This window comes from Nothobranchius furzeri, chromosome 9 (assembly GCF_043380555.1).
Source record: "Nothobranchius furzeri strain GRZ-AD chromosome 9, NfurGRZ-RIMD1, whole genome shotgun sequence".
Classification (NCBI taxonomy): Eukaryota; Metazoa; Chordata; class Actinopteri; order Cyprinodontiformes; family Nothobranchiidae; genus Nothobranchius; species Nothobranchius furzeri.
This window is the reverse complement of record NC_091749.1, coordinates 45,343,550-45,363,879: the sequence shown is the minus strand read 5'-3', so window position 1 is coordinate 45,363,879 and position 20,330 is coordinate 45,343,550. Positions and strand designations below refer to the sequence as shown.

General features: G+C 38.9%; 1 protein-coding gene across 2 annotated transcripts in view; it reads right to left on the bottom strand.

Annotated features, from left to right (window-relative positions):
- The window catches only part of znf609b (zinc finger protein 609b), a 170,023-nt gene extending 150,029 nt beyond the window's left edge, over positions 1 to 19,994 (bottom strand). For both annotated transcript variants that reach the window (XM_015953616.3, XM_054732279.2), the window contains exon 1: positions 19,772 to 19,994. The gene's annotated coding sequence lies outside the window, so the exon portion shown is untranslated. The remainder of the gene's footprint in view (positions 1 to 19,771) is intronic.
- Between the last annotated feature and the right edge of the window lie 336 nt (positions 19,995 to 20,330).

The following is a 20,330-nucleotide window of genomic DNA, read 5'->3' as shown; positions in this document are numbered from 1 at the left end:
TTAAAGCTATTTTACAAATCAATGCTGTCAATTAGCTGAAATGCCGTGGCGGCATCAGGGAGCTTTAGATTGTTTATAAGTGGTACATGGCATTAAAGTAGCGCAATCGTGTTCTTTTTACAAAAGATTACACAATGATGGCATAAAGGGGGTATGGAGGCGGTCTCTGCACTGTCGCAGACTTATGTTTTTCTTGGAGATATATTAGTTTTAACTGCGATCAAAGAAGCCATGCTCATTACGTTTGTGACAAGCTGCTCCTAAAGGTGCCTGTTCTCCACAGTCCTTGTATAGTTTCTGGTGATCCGAGTTCCAGCTCTAATGGAGAGAAGCTCCAGGAACGCTATATCTTTCCACTTTGTCGTCTCAGCTAATTTTGCTCGAAAAGCAAAACTTACGGCCCGTTTTTACTTTCATTTTCAATATAGTTGCCCGCCAGTGCTTGGCAGTAACTCCCCACGACATCATAACACCTACCTCTGATGTGCCAAGGCGCAATTGCTGTTAACCATTACCGCAACAGACAATTATCACAATTTTACTACCAAGCGAGGTGGAACAAATTCGTTGCTGTAATATTACGCAAATTAGCCTGTACGGTGTGTCTTGTAAAAAGGGCTTAAGAGAATTCTGATGATAACAATAATTCTGACAAGGTACAGTAAATGTTGATATTCATTCATTATTTCTTTGGCAGTAATACTAGGGCCCTATGAAATCCATATTATTTTTAACAAATTAAATATTTTTTAGTTTCTATTTTTCTGACTTCCACATTTCATTAATAACCACATTTATTAACCTAAAAAGCATGATAAGATAATATTCAAGAATAAACAAATCAGTAAACAATTCAGAATTTAACTTAACCTTTCACAGCTTTTGCAAGATTTTTAAAATATTTTACTCACTTTTTTTATTAAAAAAACGCAATTCATGATTGATCATTTGCAAAATTTGCTGTTACTGTGTACTTTAGTCTATATTTAAGAATTTCAAAAGGCAAGAGATAATGTCAGAAAGACATGCGGGAGAGAAAAGGTGAAGGACGCTATTTGTTTATGTACACAGTAAAAAAAAACAGACAGGCAGAGTTGACTCAAAATTTCTGACTCTTATCGAGATCATTTTTCCAAAGTCAATAAATTTGACAATAAAAAAAGGAAAATGTCTGTAGATTGGCAACATTCGTGTCCCTTTAAGAAGCTGTACCACCTTGGGTCACTTAAGAATGTGGCTCAACGTAATACATGTGACAGCCCCATCTAGTGGACAACTTTAATTTTTGTGCACATCTGTAGTTATCGTCCATTTATCGTTATCGAGGTGAAATCCTCAATATATCATGAGATTTATTTTAGGCTGTATCACCCATCCCTACGTAGAGGTGGGAATCGAAAACTGGTTGTTGTTGAGAACAGGTTCCCACTGATAAAATCCTAAGGAATTGTTTGCCATTTTTGCCAACAATTCCCTTATCAATTCTAGTCTACAAGAATGACGTCACCATGCATTTTGCGTGTATAAGTGGTACGGACACTCAAAAGTTTGGCTAAGAAAAAATTACATGAGGGTAACTTGCAATATTTGCAAAGTAGATATTTCATCAAAGGGAGGAAACACTACCAGAATCCCCCCACCCCCACCCCCACCCCCCACCCCCGCGCAGGTAGAGCGGGTTGTCCAGCAATCAGAAGGTTGCAGGTTCGATCCTGGCTCCGGACAGAGAATGCTGCTGTTGAGTCCTTGGGCAAGACACTTAACCCATCTTGCCTGCTGGTGATGGTCGGAGAGACCGGTGGCGCCTGTGCTCGGCAGCCTCGCCTCTGTCAGTGAGCCCCAGGGCAGCTGTGGCTACATCGTAGCTAATCACCATCAGTGTGTGAATGTGTGTGTGAATTAGGGCTGTAAAGACGCCTCGATTATGTCGACGGCTCGATTCTAAAAATTTGTCGACGTCAGATCCGGTAGTCAACGCACCGCGCCCACTTGTTGCATCCACAGGAGTTTGTAAATAGAAGAGGAATCTGCATGTTTTTCCTCTAGTTCACCCTCTTGTCCGCCTTCACTAACATCTCCGCCAAATACCGAAGACCCGGAACAATGTCCGCCCGCTACTAGATTCCTTTCCTGTTTTGCCCGCCTTCGTCTCCCGGCAACGGACAACAACTTCCGGGGTCAGATGCGCTGCTCCGTCTCTACCGCAGATGTAGAAAATCACCGGGAGCGTTTCTCCCTTCATAAAGGAGCTTCTTTCAGACATTAGGAGAGCTGTTTTGGTGCTAGCAGTCTCTCCTCTGTGCTGGTCTGTTTGCTGCTGGGTGTTTTTGGTTTATTTAAACTTGGTAACTTGAACGTAACGTTGGTAAAGCTACTGTTAGCCTTTTCGCTAACAGCTTCTTGCGTTTGGATAAGCTGTTACGTTTTGGTTTAGAGTTCATCTTTTTTTGTGGCGTAGATCTCCCTTTTATTACATTTAGAGTGTCGTGGGTTTTCGGTTTAGTTTAAAATATCACCTTGAGTTTGGTTTAACCGCCCAGTTTAGAGTTGGACCTTTGGAGATTCTTATTTTGGTCCAGAACCCAGTAATCTTTGCCCAGTGGGACATCCCTACTTATTTGTACTTTTGTTTTAATTCCCCACAGGCAGAATTAGTTTTATTATTCCCAACCTGTGGATGGAAAGGTTTATGTTTTTTTTTTAGTTGTAAATAAACCTGATCATCATTTTAACTTTTAAATCCCGTTGTTGTCCCTTCCTTTTTGCACACGAGCCAAACTCCCCAGGAAGGGTCGTAACACCACTCGCCTCACGCACATAAGTGACCAAAACAAGCAGCATGGAGACACTCAGTCTCCAACCACCTCTCAGGCAGCAGCCTGCACTCCCAAGTTCTACACGTCACCAGAACATAACCAACCAACACAGTAAAAACAGTGTTATACAAAATGGAAGGCCTGTAGTGTTTATTCTCTTACAGTAACAATTTATAAATTTTTTTGAGGAATTTATTAGAGATTTTTTGGTTTTTATTAACTGTGCAATAGAAAAATAATCATTAGATTAATTGTCTAAATAGTCATTAGAATAGTCGACTATTCGATAAAATAATCGTCAGAATAATCGTTTTAAAAATAATCGTTTACCCCTAGCCCTAGTGTGAATGGATGAATGATACACTGTAGTACAAAGCGCTTTGGAGTCCTTACTCTGAAAGGCGCTATACAAGTGCGGGTCATTTATCCTTTAGCGTTTATAAGCCTGGCGGGCCACCAGGCTTTGCTTGGTCACCCACCAGGCTAAGCGTGAGATTTTTCCCATTTGCAACAGCTACAGAAACACTAAACAAGTCTTTCCCTACTTGCTCATATGAGCGCCATGTTTGCCTTCACAAATTTATTAACTGTGCTGCTTGACCCACGTGAGCGTAACGATGTGTTAACGTCATCTAATTAGAATATCATGATTTTTTTTTTTACCAGGAAACAAAACATGACCAGTATCATTGTGAAAGGAATGATATGGCTCATCTCTACCTGCAACATGCATGTGATCTCATATATTTCACACACAAGATTCACTTCACTACTCATTAGGGCTGGGCGATATGGCAAAAATAGAATATCACGATTTTTCCAATATTTTATCACGATTTAGATTTTATCACGATTTTTTATCCATGAATAGCATAACTTAAATTGCGTATTAAAGAAGAGAAACATTGAATAAATAAACATTTATTCATATTAGGGATAATCAGCACAGTGCTAACACACTTATATTTTAAACTCACACCAGAGATGATAAAAGCCCTGAGAGAAACAATTACAAAAATCAGTTTTTCTCGTTTTTCAAGTAACTTAACATAAATTTAAATCGTAAACATATTTAAAGTGCAAACATGTCAATTGCAAACGTATTGTGCAAACTTGTTCAAAATACTATGTAGCTCCCAGTTGCTCATGTAGTGGATAGTTAAGCTCAAATACGGCTCTGATGTGCGGCTGGACCAGAGATCGCTTGTGGTAGCAAAAAACTGCGCATTCTGAATATTTTCTGCAACAAGTCTCTAAATAAAGTAAACATTTCCAGTGCAGATTGGAGGCTGGGGGTAAACGATTATTTTTAAAACGATTATTCTGACGATTATTTTATCGAATAGTCGACTATTCTAATGACTATTTAGGCAATTAATCTAATGATTATTTTTCTACTGCACAGTTAATAAAAACCAAAAAATCTCTAATAAATTCCTAAAAAAAATTGATAAATTGTTACTGTAAGAGAATAAACACTACGGGCCTTCCACTTTGTATAACACTGCTTTTATTGTGTTGGTTGGTTGGCTCGTGTGCAAAAAGGAAGGGACAATAACGGGATTTAAAAGTTAAAATGATGATCAGGTTTTTTTACAACTACAAAAAAACATAAATATTTCCATCCACAAGTTGGGAATAATAAAACTAATTCTGCCTGTGGGGAATTAAAACAAAAGTACAAATAAGTAGGGATGTCCCACTGGGCAAAGATTACTGGGTTCTGGACCAGAATAAGAATCTCCAAAGGTCCAACTCTAAACTGGGTGGTTAAACCAAAATCAAGGTGATATTTTAAACTAAACCGAAAACCCACGACACTCTAAATGTAATAAAAGGGAGATCTGCACCACAAAAAAGATGAACTCTAAACCAAAACGTAACAGCTTATCCACACGCAAGAAGCTGTTAGCGAACATGCTAACAGTAGCTTTACTAACGTTAAGTTCAAGTTACCAAGTTTAAATAAACCAAAATACACCCAGCAGCAAACAGACCAGCGCGGAGGAGAGACTGCTACCACCAAAACAGCTCTCCTAATGTCTGAAAGACGCTCTTTTATGAAGGGAGAAACGCTCCCGGTGATTTTCTACATCTGCGATAGAGACGGAGCAGCGCATCTGACCCCGGAAGTTGTTGTCCGTTGCCGGGAGACGAAGGCGTGCAAAACAGGAAAGGAATCTCGTAGCGGACGGACGTTGTTCCGGGTCTTCGGTATTTGGTGGAGATGTTAGTGAAGGCGGAGAAGAGGGCGAACTAGAGGAAAAACATGCAGATTCCTCCTCCATTTACAAACTCCTGGGGATGCAACAAGTGGGCGTGGTGCGTCGACTACCGGATCTGACGTCGACAAATTTTTAGAATCGAGCAGTCGACGTCATCGAGGCGTCGCTACAGCCCTATTGGAGACAACCCATAGAAGCACTGATTTGATCTCATTTCAGAGAAAAATAGAACAGGTTAGATGCACCTAATAAATAAAATTACTAACAAACTCAGGAATCTTTCTTTGCTTCACTGTTCTGGTGCTGAAAATATCACTAATGTGGATCAAAGGAGATACACAGATGAATGCACCTCTTATTATTTGGAAACTACATTTACTGCAGCTGGCAGAGGCAGAGATCGTTTCTATTGATACACGGAACTTACAGAATCATTTTAAATTGTAATAAGGGAAGACTGCAGGAGGGAGCGGTAAAATACAGGGGGTCCCCAACAAAAACAAGAAACTACGAGTCTGATGAAACCCGCTGGTTTTCCATCAGGCAGTCACGGGGCAGCTCCAACGACCCAGTGACCGAGCTCAGTCCGGTACCGACACCGGCTCGGCAGAGGGTGGACGAGCCGAGGCGACGTCGTGCTCTGCTTAAGAAGCGGTGTTATTTTCCTGCTTCAGAAGAAGCGTCCAACGTGTTTTTACGCTTTCTCCGAGACATGTCACGTCACTAAGTTGTTAGCGCCGCGCGCTAAGGAAACCCTGCGTTCCTCTTTGGAACGAAAACCTCGTTGTCGCTCAGCCGCGGCGAAGCCATGTTTGTTCACACACAAATGAAAACAAGCGGGGCAGTAATATATTACTATGACTCACTCTGATTGGTTAAGGGTCAAACAAAGGCGTGTCATTCGCCTGAGGTAAGTTCCATTTTCATTCAGAGGCAGAAATTCAACAGCAGAGCTGTGAATCGTGATAAAACGGTCTCTCAAAAATGACAGACCATCAGATGTGTAGATCGTAAAATGGTCTAAAATCGTCATATCGCCCAGCCCTACTACTCATAACACTAAAGCTGAATTTACGTTTCTCTGGTGAGTTGTCACTCTGACTCTTCTATAAATGCATACAGGATGAGAATTAATTTATGGATCAGCAGAGAATTTAACTCGTTGGCTTTATTGATGCTCCTACACTGCTAAAAGAATGTGTTGTACTTTTTTAGGTCACATTGTCATTTATAACAATTAATTAACAGATTTGACTTTGCTACAGATCCAAGTTTGATTAGAATTCTGGTTTTATTAGCAATAGCTCTGCAGGATCACAGTATACACATTTGTGCTTGTTTTCGTCATTCTGAAAAACTACAACACATAAAACAGACGACCAAGCTACTCACTCACAATTATTGTTGTCTGTTACCAAGCACGTACATACCAAAACATCACAACACAAAAGCATGAGCCTGCCCCAAGCTAATGTGTGAAACATAACACAGGCATAACATTTCAAAAACCAGTCAGGGCAGTCTAAAGCACTCACGTTAAGACCAGTAGACTGCTCCCCTACTTGTTCAGACAAATGTCTAAGCTGCAAATGTTTTTATCATGTACAATAAGCATCATGTTAATGGCATTGAAGCCAAAAGAAAACAGCATGCACTCCCTGCAGCTACACAGTGTGATCTGTCCAAATCCATTACCGATTTTTTTCTGAAGTGTTGCTTTATTTGCTTGAAGAGGGCATTTACTCCTGAGATAAACAGTTTTTTCTATTGATTTTCCACAGTCAAGAAATAGCATGATGCTGTTTATCACGACATGGCACACAATTCTTGTCCAAAAGAAGGATTCTGTTCCATCACCTTGACAGATTAATGGGAAAATAAATGGTGCTGGATAATAATGACTTCCTCCAGCCTGATTAAATCTTAAATTCAACATTTGTGTCGGATTTGATCAGGAAAACAAAACAGTGAGGCAAGTGTGAAGATATGCTTTTTATTGGGATAATTTTTATGAAAAATGTCTACTTCCACTGATGTTTCTCTGTGTCTTAGGCATCCTGCAATGTAGTAAGTTTTGGGCAAAGTTAGTTTAAACTAAAATTTAACTTAACACTGACAAAAGTTATTAGATAAAGATTACAGACAAAGCCGCAAGTAAATATTTTGTTTGATAAAATGATTGAGATTTAAAGACCTTTGTTTTAATTTTGGTCGCTATTTTTTGCTGAGGCTACAGTGCATTAATATTCTTACACTAGATAAGCAATCGCTGATTTCATAAAAATGTAAATTAAAGAGCAAGTTCACTGAGAAAACCTTTTTTACTTGTTGGGGCTGCATGGTGGCGCAGGGGTTAGCACTGTTGCCTCGCAGCACGAAGGCTGCAGGTTCGAAACTCGGCTGTGGCCTTTCTGCGTGGAGTTGCGTGTTCCCCCCATGCATGCGTGGGTTTCCTCCGGCATTTTTTGGATATTTGAAGAATGCCGAGGGACAGTTGATAGAAGACGGCTATCCTGTTTGCAGCACGTGCAGAAAGTGTCTGTGAAAGGCAGCAACGCTTCAAATCTCATGACACATCTGTGTGACCATCACCCACAACTCTACAGTCAACGCAAGGCAAGCTAACGTTAGCGCTTTAGCTAAAATGCGTGATCCGAGGATTTGGGTTGAGGGAAAACACAACGAGTCGCTATATAAAGCAGCCGCAGCGCCGCTACCTGCATATAAACCGTGTTGCGGACACCCCCATGTTGAAATGACGCTATGCATTACGGGGCTCTCAGGGTCAGATAAGAGTTGGTCTCTCTCCGAGAATAATTATGAATTTAACAATGATTACTGCCTGATGACATTTTCCCAAATCTGCAAAGCTCACCGGAAAGACACAAACCGAGGACGACATTTTCCGGATACAGGGTTTATTACTCAAGTACGGGTAAAAAAAAGTATCTGATTAGAAGGCTACTTCAGTATTGAGTATCATCTGATCTAATATTTTTAAATGATGACATCATCAGACAACAAATAAGAAGTTATGGGCAAATATTGGTATTTTAAAGACTAAAGGGGAAATATGTAAACAAATAAACAACATAATTACAAAATAACACATTTTAGGCTAAATTTAGACACAAACTGAGGACGATATTTTCCTGATATACAGGGTTTATTTAGTTGTCTGAAAATGTATTACGTTTAGAAAAAATAATACCGAAAGCCGTGATAATTTTGGTCACAATTACCGTGAGGTTAAATTGTCACACTGTGACAACCCTAGCATGCAGGCTGTACAGGTAAATGGTCTTCTACCCCTATCCCTCACTGATAAAAACACAGAAGAAAAATGTTCGGGTTCGGAAAAAGTCACACAGATCTACGTCGCACTAACTTTGCATTCATGGACTCACCCATTGTATCTTATGACTGCAGGAGAATGTCTTGATTTAGTGGCCAGAACCGAGCAGAATGTGTCTCGACTAGTACAAGCTAACCGTTAGCATTAGCGACACCACCACACAGCAGAACTTCAGGCTTGGGTTATTTGTGGAGATAAAACATCAACGTTGTAAAGCAAAAGGAAGGAGTGGAAGAGTTGTGTTGCTGTTAGCCAACCAGAAGCGAGATGTCAGAATATCATGAATAATAATGAAAAATGCTCTAAATACTGCCGTTTACCGCCCCCCTCTCTAAAAAGGAACAACAGAGTTTTTACTCCACAGAGATGGACACACACGGGATTGATTTATACTAGAGACCATGTAAGATTTATTGAGGAAAAAAACAAGAGAACGAGAGCTTTGAATGACTTATTTGGTGGCTATCATATGTCCCAGCAATAAGCTTAATCCAGACTGATTTCTGTTAACATCAGAACAGAAAAGGAACTACTCTACTAAAGTAATTACAGTTGATTATATGGTTTAGCTCTACCAGTTGGGAGATTTGTAGCTGTGCTGTCATTTATTCATCGATATCGCAAGTGCGCTGGTGTCATCTGAGAAGCAGCAGTTTCTCTAAGATTCCACAGATGACACTGAATTCTGTGCTACAATTACGGCAACAGGGACAGATCCTCCCACGCGTTGCCTACATGCAACAGTATTGATATGCTCTGAGACATTCTTGCACATCACTTCTTCAAAGACCTTTCATGCTCTATACTAAGCTCAACATAAAATCGTATCTTTTAAAAACACCACCACTGCATCAGAGAGACCTAAAGATTTAACGGTTTTCCTCCAGTAAACTAAATGGTTTTATATCCTGTAGGAAGACAGAAAAGGGTGCAATCTTCTTTATTTGTATATCAATCAATTATTCATAGGATTAGAAGTGCAATATGTAAGCTGTAATGAAAAGATCACCAGTGTCAGAACCAAGTGAAGCGTGATTGACTAATGAGGTCATGTTGTTTACGAGTGGATGAATAGACAGTCTTGAAAGCAATAGTGTATTAAACACACTAATGCAATTTGACAGTTTTATTAATGCAAAGAAAAATATCTGAGCTTGAATTGAATAATCATTGGATGTTTTCTCTCTAAGAACACACTTAGCAACACTTAAAACTCAAAGAAAACGAGACAGCATTTCTGCCGCACAAAGACTGTGCAAACAAGCTATAAAGGCAATATCTTTATAGCCACTGTGGGGGAGAGAATGTAACCTGGGCTCTCATCCCAGGAAAAGATGGATCACCAATTTCTGGCAAAGCAGCAACTGTGCAACAAGAATTCAAAGTGCTCTTTTTTCAGTTGTGAATGGCAATTCACAAATTAAGATGTCCAGTCAATGCCATAAAAAGAGTGCATAGCCTCATTTTCCTTTACAGCGTTTCAGCTCATAGCAACTGTCAGAAACACTACAGTCAACTTTTCCAACAAAATGGCAGCCATGGGAAACAAAAGGACGTAGCACTGAATAAAAATTCTCACATTTGAAATTTGAACACTCAGACAAATGACCATCATTTATACAAGTTTAAAAAAAACAAGGCTGTCCACGTTTAGCTATATAAATCTTTCATGTCGGCCATATTTTATGCAAGTGTTTCAACATAAACATTTAATTTAATAAATGTGAAGATAAAGGTGCATTTAGCATGAAATGGCAAGGAAAGCCGACTGAAAGATTTTATGCTAGCAGGAGTGAAGCAGACGATCTGAATTTAGCATAAAACTAGTTAATCATCAGTTCTCTTTAACAATCAACTGTGCAGCAAAATAAAAGACATAAAATGTTAATTTGATCAAAGTAGTCAAAGGCTTTGTTTTAGAAATACAAGAGAAGATCCATGTGCATCCTTTTCTAAATGTAATTGCTACACAAATATAGCGGCCGTATGCATACAATGTTAACAAAATGGTTTTAAACCCTCCTTGTGAAGACTTAATAATTAACTCATTCACTGCCATTTACGACTAAAGTCATCATTTTCATTTTTTTACTGTGTGGGCATCGGAAGGAGCCCCCGCACCGTGAGAACAAACATCTCAGCTCTGAAGCCGATCTTCATCCGCATACGTCACATGTCACGTGATCAGGAAGCAGAAAATCCATGTGTTAGATCGTTTTGGGCCACTGCTGTAAAAAAAAGTGAGGTGCGAACCGGAAAAGCGTCTGCCGATCACAATTCAACAACGGGATCATTAAAACAAAACTCTTATTAACAAGCAAACTATGTTTATCATGCAGCATGTATCCAATTTTTTTGTACACACTGAAACCTGAGTGGGGTTTCAATATGGATTTTCAGTATGATGTAGAAAAAGCGGATAAAGCTCGAAATGTGCGGATTCTTCCTGATGTAAGATGTGAGTCTCCACTTTCTTTTGGTTGTTTTGGCGTCGACATTATCCTAGCGCGCAACGTTCTGTGACTCTTAAATAACAGTAAAAAAGGTGAGAAACGCTGGCAGCGAAGGGCTTTACCAATCAGGAAACGGCCGGCAGCGAATGAGTTAAGAACCTATTCAGTCTGCATAAAAACCTCTATTTTCTCTCATCATTTTTCTTTTCAGCCCATATTTCCTACTTGCCCAGATGCTTTCGGTTTTGTGTGTTTACCTCACTGCTGGCATGCCTGTGCCTATACAGTGATATAAAGCTAGTAGAGTCAACTGTCACTTAGGTGGGAAAAGCTGTGGGTCTTCAAATTTACTACCATAAAATGTTAAAAACAATATGCTTAGCTTATAAAAGAAAATTTGAAGAATTTTTTTACATTGCTTGGATTTAAATAAAGATTACATTTAGGTTTGGATATGAACTGCGACCTACCAGTTCCTAACTGAGTGGTTGGTCAATGCAACTCAGCTATTTTAGACAGTTGTAAACATCAAATCTGAACAACAACAGTTTATTGAAAATGAAGCACTTCTCTATAGAAGCTGTGTTACGTATGTTGTGCCATTTTTCTACAGAAGCTAAAAAACGGATGTTTGAGCATTTCGATTTTCATTTGAGAAACTACACCCTCTGAAATGGAAAAAAATAATAATTTAATCAAGTGATTTAAACATTTTTGAAATGCTTCAAATGACCAGCAAACTTTGAGTATAAAGGCTAAATCCTTCCTTAATTTGCTTTCAGAGGCCATGAGATGATGGCAGCTTTACAAAGCCAGCATAATCCTTCTGTCCTGGACTATTCTAATGCCTTAGCCCTCTAAACAAACACTGCAAAACTCAAATTCCACAATGTTTCTTTTGACATCCACTCTGATGCAAAACAGATTTAAAGGGTAAAACGATGGTCAAAATGATCACAACACACTGAGCGTCTATTGGTGTAAATGCACCAACTTAAAATCTGCACCAATGTTGTGTTCACAACCAGTTGAGAGAAAACCAACCATCAGGTGTCACTTTTGCTTTTACAGGCCGGCAGCTCATTTATCAACAACATCAAGATGCTGAATAAGAAAGTGAGGATTTCCTTAGATGACACTGCTCTTGTGTTTGCTATACTGTTAAATTTACTTCACAATTGATGGCTCTGGGAGACTGCATAAACCGTGTCTGGCAAGTTACAACAAGGTTCCTAACACACTTACAATGATTTGAACAAATTACTACAAAAAAGATTCAGTGAAAAGAAATTGCCTTTGAAAATGTAGTCAAATGGTAATGAAGCAGCTCTCTTTATGGCAGTGAAAAGGCTGAATTTTTCTAACTAGAAGAGACAGAAAAGAACAAGTTTGCTCTGAAGAGGCACAAGTAGCAGGAGCCTCATAGCTTCTTAGAATTTTATAGTAAATCCTCTGGGTCTGACATTAAGATATTACTATCTTTTGTATTGATTTCAGTGACAAACACAAGCACAAATCAATGCCAAATAAGTTAGTGAAGAGTGTGTACAGCTCGACCACGCTTTCAGTCTATATAAGACTATTTAGGTACAGATAAAATACAGTCATTGCTGTGAAGCTTATTTGTATACTGAATGAAGCATTGCAATTGACAAAACTCCCCACTTTATGAAAGTGGCTTATCAGATACTTATAACAATTATAGTACAGTCCTTTTCATTGTTTTTGTATTGTCTACTTATGGACAATACATCCTGTATGTCACACAAAATAACTACAATCTGCACCACTGCTGCATACCAAGCCCTGCAAATTGAGCAACCTTAATGTCTACTGACCTCTTCAACAAAGCACAAAGTACAACAAAAGCACATGTCTGCTGCTGACTAACTGGGACCCTAAGAACTTCCAATGTGTTACCAAACAGTGGTTAAACACTGGCTGAACATTAGCTGCACATATAGCAACACACACGAGACCAAAGTTGAGTGCTTTTCTCAATTAAACAATGTGACAAGTAGGGCTGGACATCAGAATAGATCAATAAAAACTTCAATTAAGTTTCCTTTCTTTTTTCATTATAGCTAATCGGGTCGCTTGATATTTAAGTCATTACTAACTCCCAACCAATAAAAGACAGACCCAAGTACCGTCACCAAGCCTTCTCCTCTTAAACCTAAACAAGACTTAAACATAATGTAGCAGCAAGGAGGGTTGGAGGAAATTGTCCCAAAAACTGTGTTTTCATTTTTACAAGTATAGCAAAAAAACAAATATTCTTTTGCAAAACTTGCAGAAAATTGATTTAAAAAAAAAGTCTGGTAAGATTGACGACTTGTTTTATCATAAAGTAATGACATGAAATGGCCAGGGCTGCGTCAAAAAATATTTTCAGCATTTTTTTATTATTACTGATTCTGATCAATATGAATTTTTAATTGATATACTTTTTTTTCTATATCATCCATCCCTAGTACACTGTGGGTCAAGAATGCTTAGAGGAACAATTAGAAAGTTGATCTTTCAAATAATAACCTTTTTTGTCTGTTTACAGAAACTCAAAACAAGATATTAGGCAAATCTCATTTAGGGTATTTTAAAAGTTGTAAAGTGTAAATTACAATTTAAAGAGATCACTTTGATTTTACAAATGAAGTTTTGAAGGTAATCGGAATAATGCAGACAAGAAAAGGCGCGTTGCCACCTACTGTACCGGAGAGTAATGAGCTTCATTTGAGGGTTCAGCTTCTGACGTACATGTAAACTAGGATAAAGGTTCCCAGTTTATCACTTTAGGTCAACATTAATTGATTTAGTTCTGTAAGTAAACACATTGAGTGTTCTTAGACTAGAAGCTAAAAAGCACAAGTGGAATTCATCTTGACAAGTTTGTTCATTAGCTGGGTATGGGATCTACAAATTTTCAAGTCATCAACCCAAAACAACAGTCATAAATTATGTGTTATCTACCTGTTTGGCTTTTGACTTTATTAGCATGTTTTATGACTCAATTTCAGCTGCTTTTTTTAATACACTTATTGTCAGGTGTGCAAACAACCTTAACAACCGAGTTACTTACAGATAGAGGTCGACCTATATGTGTTTTTTAAGGCCGATATAGATTTGTAAAGAATTTTGTTGCTGACGGCCGATATCTAAGGCTAATACAGGGTTTCCCCCAGAAAATGAGTCAAGCCTGGCGGATTCGGCTGTCAGGAGCGGGCCGCCAGGCTTATAAAGCGCTGGGGGAAACCCTGCAATATATAAACATTTTAGCAGCACATTGATTGTGAAAGACAACTGAAAACTCACTGTATGCAATATAAATTAAATAAGTCAATAAATCTCTTAATATTTATTGAACATCAAATATAAAACAAACTGAAAACAATAACAATGTGCAAATGGTCTCAGAACAATAGAAAATAAAACAGATTCAAGTTTTTGTATTTTTAAGTGTAATGGTGCAAAACAATGGCTGGTCTAGGTAGAATCTTCAAGTAAAAAAAATCACAAAGTAAAGCACACTACTACATTGTAGTAAAAATAAAATCTAAACTATACATAAAAAACTGTGCAAATATTAAATACCAAACTTAAAGGGATATTCCACTCAGAAGTAAAATTTGGTCCGTTAGATTTCCCAGAGTTGGATAAGTGAGAAAAGGATTCTGTAGTCAGCAAGCTCAGTCATTCTTCTGATCTGGAAGCAGTATGTTTTGTTTTAGCTTAGCATAAAACAATGCAAGTAAAAGGAAGGCTACATGCTACAACCATGGTGGCAGTTGGCCACACAGGTGCCTGATTTTTATTTTATTTTTATCGGCAGTTAAAAATCATTTTGACCAATGGCCAGTAAAGAAATAAATTAAAATATCTACTTAAAGAGTACCGGGTAAGAATAAGAATAACTATTTGTCCCTCAGTGGGGAAATTGCACTATTGCAACACCTCAAGTACAGCAGGATAGTAGCAGTAGCACACAAGATATCAAGAGTATGTAGCAATTGTAAATTAAGATATTTATTGGACATAATAACAAGATTAGTAGTAGTATTGCAAATCATGTCTTGAAAGACGATGATATTTGTAGTGGAATGATAGAGATGTATGGGTTCCATTAGCAGTGGCTGTTATAGAGCCTAACAGTGGCAGGGAGGAAAGAGCTGTGGTATCTCTCCATACAGCCAGGGTGGATCAGTCTGTTGCTGTTACTCACCTTATGTGAAACTATGGGCACCACAAAAGCTCGAAAACACTGGAGGTAGTTTCCAAAACACGCACAATATCCGAGCATTTGCGCTAAACTGTGGTACGAGCAAAGCAAGCTAGGAAGGAGCTTGTAATAAGTACAGGCCTATTATCTTGCCGTTTGAGAGGTGCCGAAACATATACAGATGGGTACACTCATACCAACATACTACAGGTACGCAAAGCATATTGGCAAGGAAAATCTTACCTGCCCATTATTTTGTCATGCCTGCACACCAATTATGTGCATCCCTGTATATTCAGGGTTTTTCCTGCATTCAAATTTGCGTGGCGGCCGCCTTCAGCTAATTTTGTGCCGCCCCAGCCTGATTTCACTCGGCCTCCAGCTATATGGATGTTATTTTAACTGCTGTTGCGCCACTACAGGGGTGCTGTATCAGCAGCGGTGCACCGAAAAGCTCTAAAACCACTGCAGACAAAGATCAAAAATAGCTTTTCTCACTAGTTATATATCTATGGTTGGTGCTATTGACGTCCTGATTTTCCCACAGGCTCTTCCATATTAGAGCAGGACTGTACAGTGCGACGAAAAAAACTGTCTGTGCATGTCTGTTTTTAAACGTAGCACTAGTGCAACATCTTTGAATTACTATTTTCCCCAGAACTTTATTGAACAAAAGTAAGTTACGTGTAAGAAACATGCTTTTAACTGGCACACAGTGTGGTCATCCAGATGCAGTGGAGGAAAATAAAGGAACCAGCAAAGGCACAAAGGCTGAACCGGTCCAAAGTTTGGAAACAAAAGTGGAGCTACACGCAGATTGGGTAATGCTAACGGGTAGCAGTCTCACGATCAAGTGGCGCACAGAAAAATATATGATGATGGTAAAAGTAAGAAAGACTAAACTACAAGCGGATGAAAAGTCCCCACCATCCTGTTTATTCTGCATCCTGCAGCGCTACGGATCAGAACTGCTGCAGATACGAGTCGGAAGTAAGGCAAGCCGTTGTAGTATATAAATCAAGAACGCTTCTATCTTTGAACATAATTTAAACTGGGTTATTGCCAACCCGTACATAATAGACATGCCACTAGGGCTGGGCGATATGGCCTCAAATCTATCTTACGATATAATCTGAAGCATGTGCGGTAATGATATATATTGCGTTTTTCCCTCTCTGTTTATATGTCAAAATGACATGCTTTTAAATATCCTCATGTGGCAAATATATGCCACTTGAGGCATATAGGCCTCCTCTTCCGCCCACTCCATGCTTGTAGTCACTACCATTCTGTTGCCCCAATGTAATCAGGGTGCACATCTTAGTGACGTCATGTGTTATTGCGATATCGCAGTAATGCAATATAGCCAAAAACTCTATCATTACCCAATTTTATGTCGTTTCTACCTTATATCGTTTATATTGCCCACCCCTACATAACACCATTACATTGTTAGCAGCAGAAATTAAATGTTATTACCATTTCCAATACAAATGCATGTTAATGAAATGCATTATATTTTACTGGATATATTTATGTTTTATTTTGACTAAGATGAGTGTTACTAATACAATCCTAAAATGTAACTGAAATGTAAAAATATTTTAACTATAAATATCAGATGGGAAGAAGGGAACTAAATACCAATCTAATGCATTTTATTGAGGCTTTTATAATAGGAGTCTGTTATTTCAGCCTGATAATTTTGTTTTTTTATTTCATATTTTTAGCAGCAAACCAGTTTTGTTTCACTTGAAACGTTGTCAAATGAAATATTCAATTAATCAACAGAAGCTTAGATTAGAACACTTTTAACGAAAAAATATTTTGCCTTTAAAAAAGTGAGCCAGTTCAATACAGAGAGTATGCATGTGCTGGCACATGGTCAGGATGGTACCACCTATGCCTCAATTTGAGCCAGGAAAAACCCTGATATTGTATACATAACATACAGTAGTGTGCATTTCTATCAAGAGGTTTCTTGTTGTCTGTTTTTGTCTATAAACATATCTCCCATTTTCCCAGAATGCACTTTAGTCAATGTCAGACACTATCCTTATTATGGCTTTTCAAAAACGAAAGAAGGTGGAGATGCTATGGCCTTATTTTCTATGGCCTACACATCATTTACCATCTGACGTGAAATTTAGGGCTGAAACAAATATTCCATTGAATCAATAAAACAAAGCTCAATTTTGAGGTTTTCCTGTTTTTCTTGTTATTGAAATAATGAACAATGTTAGCTGGTAAATTAAACATCTTCTCTCTCTGTCATAAGAGCTGGTTTGAATGGACAACTTGGTCTGGGCAAATCCATCCTGCTCATCTAAAAATGCAGCAGAGTAGCTTAAATATGTGGAACGTTCTAATCAATACAGTGTCTCGCAGGAATGAATGCCTTACTAGTCAAATGTGAATTACGGGGGATGTAATTAGGGCTGCCACGATTAGTAGTCTCGTCATGACGACGTCGACAATCAAAATAGTCGACTATTAATTTAATAGTCGACGCGTCATTTATTTTAAAAAAAATTTTAAATCTTGCATGCTGCGGCACGCTTGTCGGTTGCTTCCTGCCTTTCTGCTAAACCGCCGTTTTAGCTCTGAGGCACATGCGCAGTAGTGGCCATCCAGATCAGCCTTCAAAACCGGAGAAAGAAAACACGGCGAGTAGACAACATAGCTCAAAAGTATGGGAGCATTATACAAAGACAAATAAAGGCCCGTAGAGTGCAAACTCTGCAAAGTGAAACTCTCCTTTCAATGGGAGCACATTGGCGCTGAATGAGCACCTTAAAAGGAAGCACGTCATGGCGTAAAACAAAGTCACCTCGGTAAGTTTACCTCTTGTTAGCTGCTAACATCAACAGACGGCTACTTATATTCAAATGAGTACCAACACCAGTAGCGGTGGCGATTTTATTACCTTTAGAACATGTTTGTACGTCACGTACTTTTGCTCTAATTACAAACGCTAATGATTTCTTTGAGCTTCGGACGGCAGGCGTTGGGACTCTGGTCAGGAATTATCCTGACATTTGAAAATCTCGCCCTGTATTGGATAAGAGCAACACAACTCTACTACTGTTGCTAATTGCTAATGCTAACAGTTAGCTTCTACTAGAGGCATTCTCTGCGGATTCCTGGACACTAAACCAACAACAGCCTTCCCCTTCATGAGATGGGTGACGTAGATCTGTCAGACTTTTAGAATCGTTGCACCTATCATCTATCAGAAGCTAACGCAGGAGATGGTTTAGGAGACTATTTCCCTGTTCAGCCTACATGAAAAACTCAGAGTGACCGACTATAATCAGAAATAAGATTTTAATGTGTTTTTTTAAATACAGTTGAATTCAATACATTCTGCTATAGAAATATGGTTATTAACTTGTTTCTACAGCTAGTACTACTCAGTTACATTTTGACCACATTTTCAAAGCAAAGGAAAAATAATGGCTTATCTAATTATTTGATTAATCATTTGATTATTGTGGCAGACTAATCGATTATTAATGTCATCGAAAGCTGCAACCCTAATGGAATGCTTTATACATTTGTAAACAAGAATAAACACCAAACCTTTCAATCCACAACATAGATAGTTGTCTTTAAATCCACATAATATACTATATAATCACTAATTATTTTATAATGATGTTATAGCATAAGTACAAACCCAAATCATTTAAACTGCTCTGAGTATAAGACAAAAGCTCCCAAGTATCTTTCTTTCTGTTGATTGGTTTAAAATAAATACAATTTAGCTAATTGAACCCATTGTGTAAAGTTTAGAACTGTAATCTGAGATTATATCCTGAAACAGACTACAAAATACTAGTTTAGACCTAAATGTGGTACTGTCATACTACATGGGGCAGCACAACCCATAGAGTAGAGCACAAGGTTAGGCCTTACTAGTCTTGTAAAAAATGTCCTCTAATTAAATGACTCACTCCAGCAGGCCCAACAACAAGAACCAACAAAAAGAGAAGTGTCCCACTTTATTTATGTCACAAAGCCCCAAACAAGACATGTGTTTGACCAGGATCCACCATTTTGTGACATTTGAGGCGTCATTAAAATTTATTTGCACCAGAGGTGTAAAAATGTCTATGCTAGACTTTTGCTGTTCCAAAAAGGAAACATGTGTGTTGAGTGACACGTTAAAAAAAAACATTTCATTTTCAGTTTTTCTTTCAGTCATTCTACACTGGACCCCCTGGGGTCCCCGGTACTCAGTTTGGGAAACACTTCACTCGTGGAATCTGCAGCTTTAACTGTCCTGCTGATGTTTAAACGCAACATAATGTTCCAGAACACTTCATGGGTCATTATTAGTACAGTCAGACAAGTGTTTATTATATTTAACAGTGAATAAACGCTATTGTCCCCGAGGCAACAACTGTCTTACAGCTAAACGGATGCAGCAGAGCTGAACCCGAATCAAATGTAGCTTTCAGGGAGCAAACGGAGCTAACTTGGGTTTGTGCAATGAGCTAATGTGAGTGTAACCTTAGGTAGCTGGCACAGTAAAACAATGAGCTCAGAGTGCAGTCAGTCAGCCTTGGCTAGCAGCTTGCTTGCTGCTGCATGCTGTGTTGGCTAAATGGTGTAAAGCTACACGCAAGGCAGGCTAACATTAAACGGCTAACGAGTCGTAGCACTGTTAACAATGACAGAAATTATAAAAGGGACAAACTTACCGACTTAGCTTAACAACTGTATTCCAAACCGTCGTCTGTCCATGGCGGCGTGAGCCCCATAAAATAACAAATCAGTGTAACGCGGTTCAATTATGATAAAACCTCTAAAAAATCTGAAGCACTAGAAAACAGCGCACTCCCCCAGACATCCAACACAAGAGAGGAGGGGAGGCCAGCGATTCACTGGACTTCTGCCATCACACTTCGAGACACCGTCCACAGCGAAAACAAACGAGTCCCAAACGCATAGTTACCACTGCGCTCCGAAACCCGAGCCAAGTCCGCTTTTCTCTCGCAACCTTTCTGATGTTAATTCCACAACGAGCAGCTTTCCATCCAGGTTAATTCCTCCGTATTCGCCGTTTCTGTTGGGAGCACCGTACCGCTTCTTCATGTGGGAACTGATACATTGTAGTCAAGCAGCAGCAGCAACCAGGGTGGAAAGGAAATCCAGGACTGGAGGCTTCCTACCGGATCGAACTTCCCAGCTCTGGAGCGGAAAAAGTGGAACTGGATCCATCTCCCTGTTTGGACTGGGGTCTGACGTATGCTTTTCAAC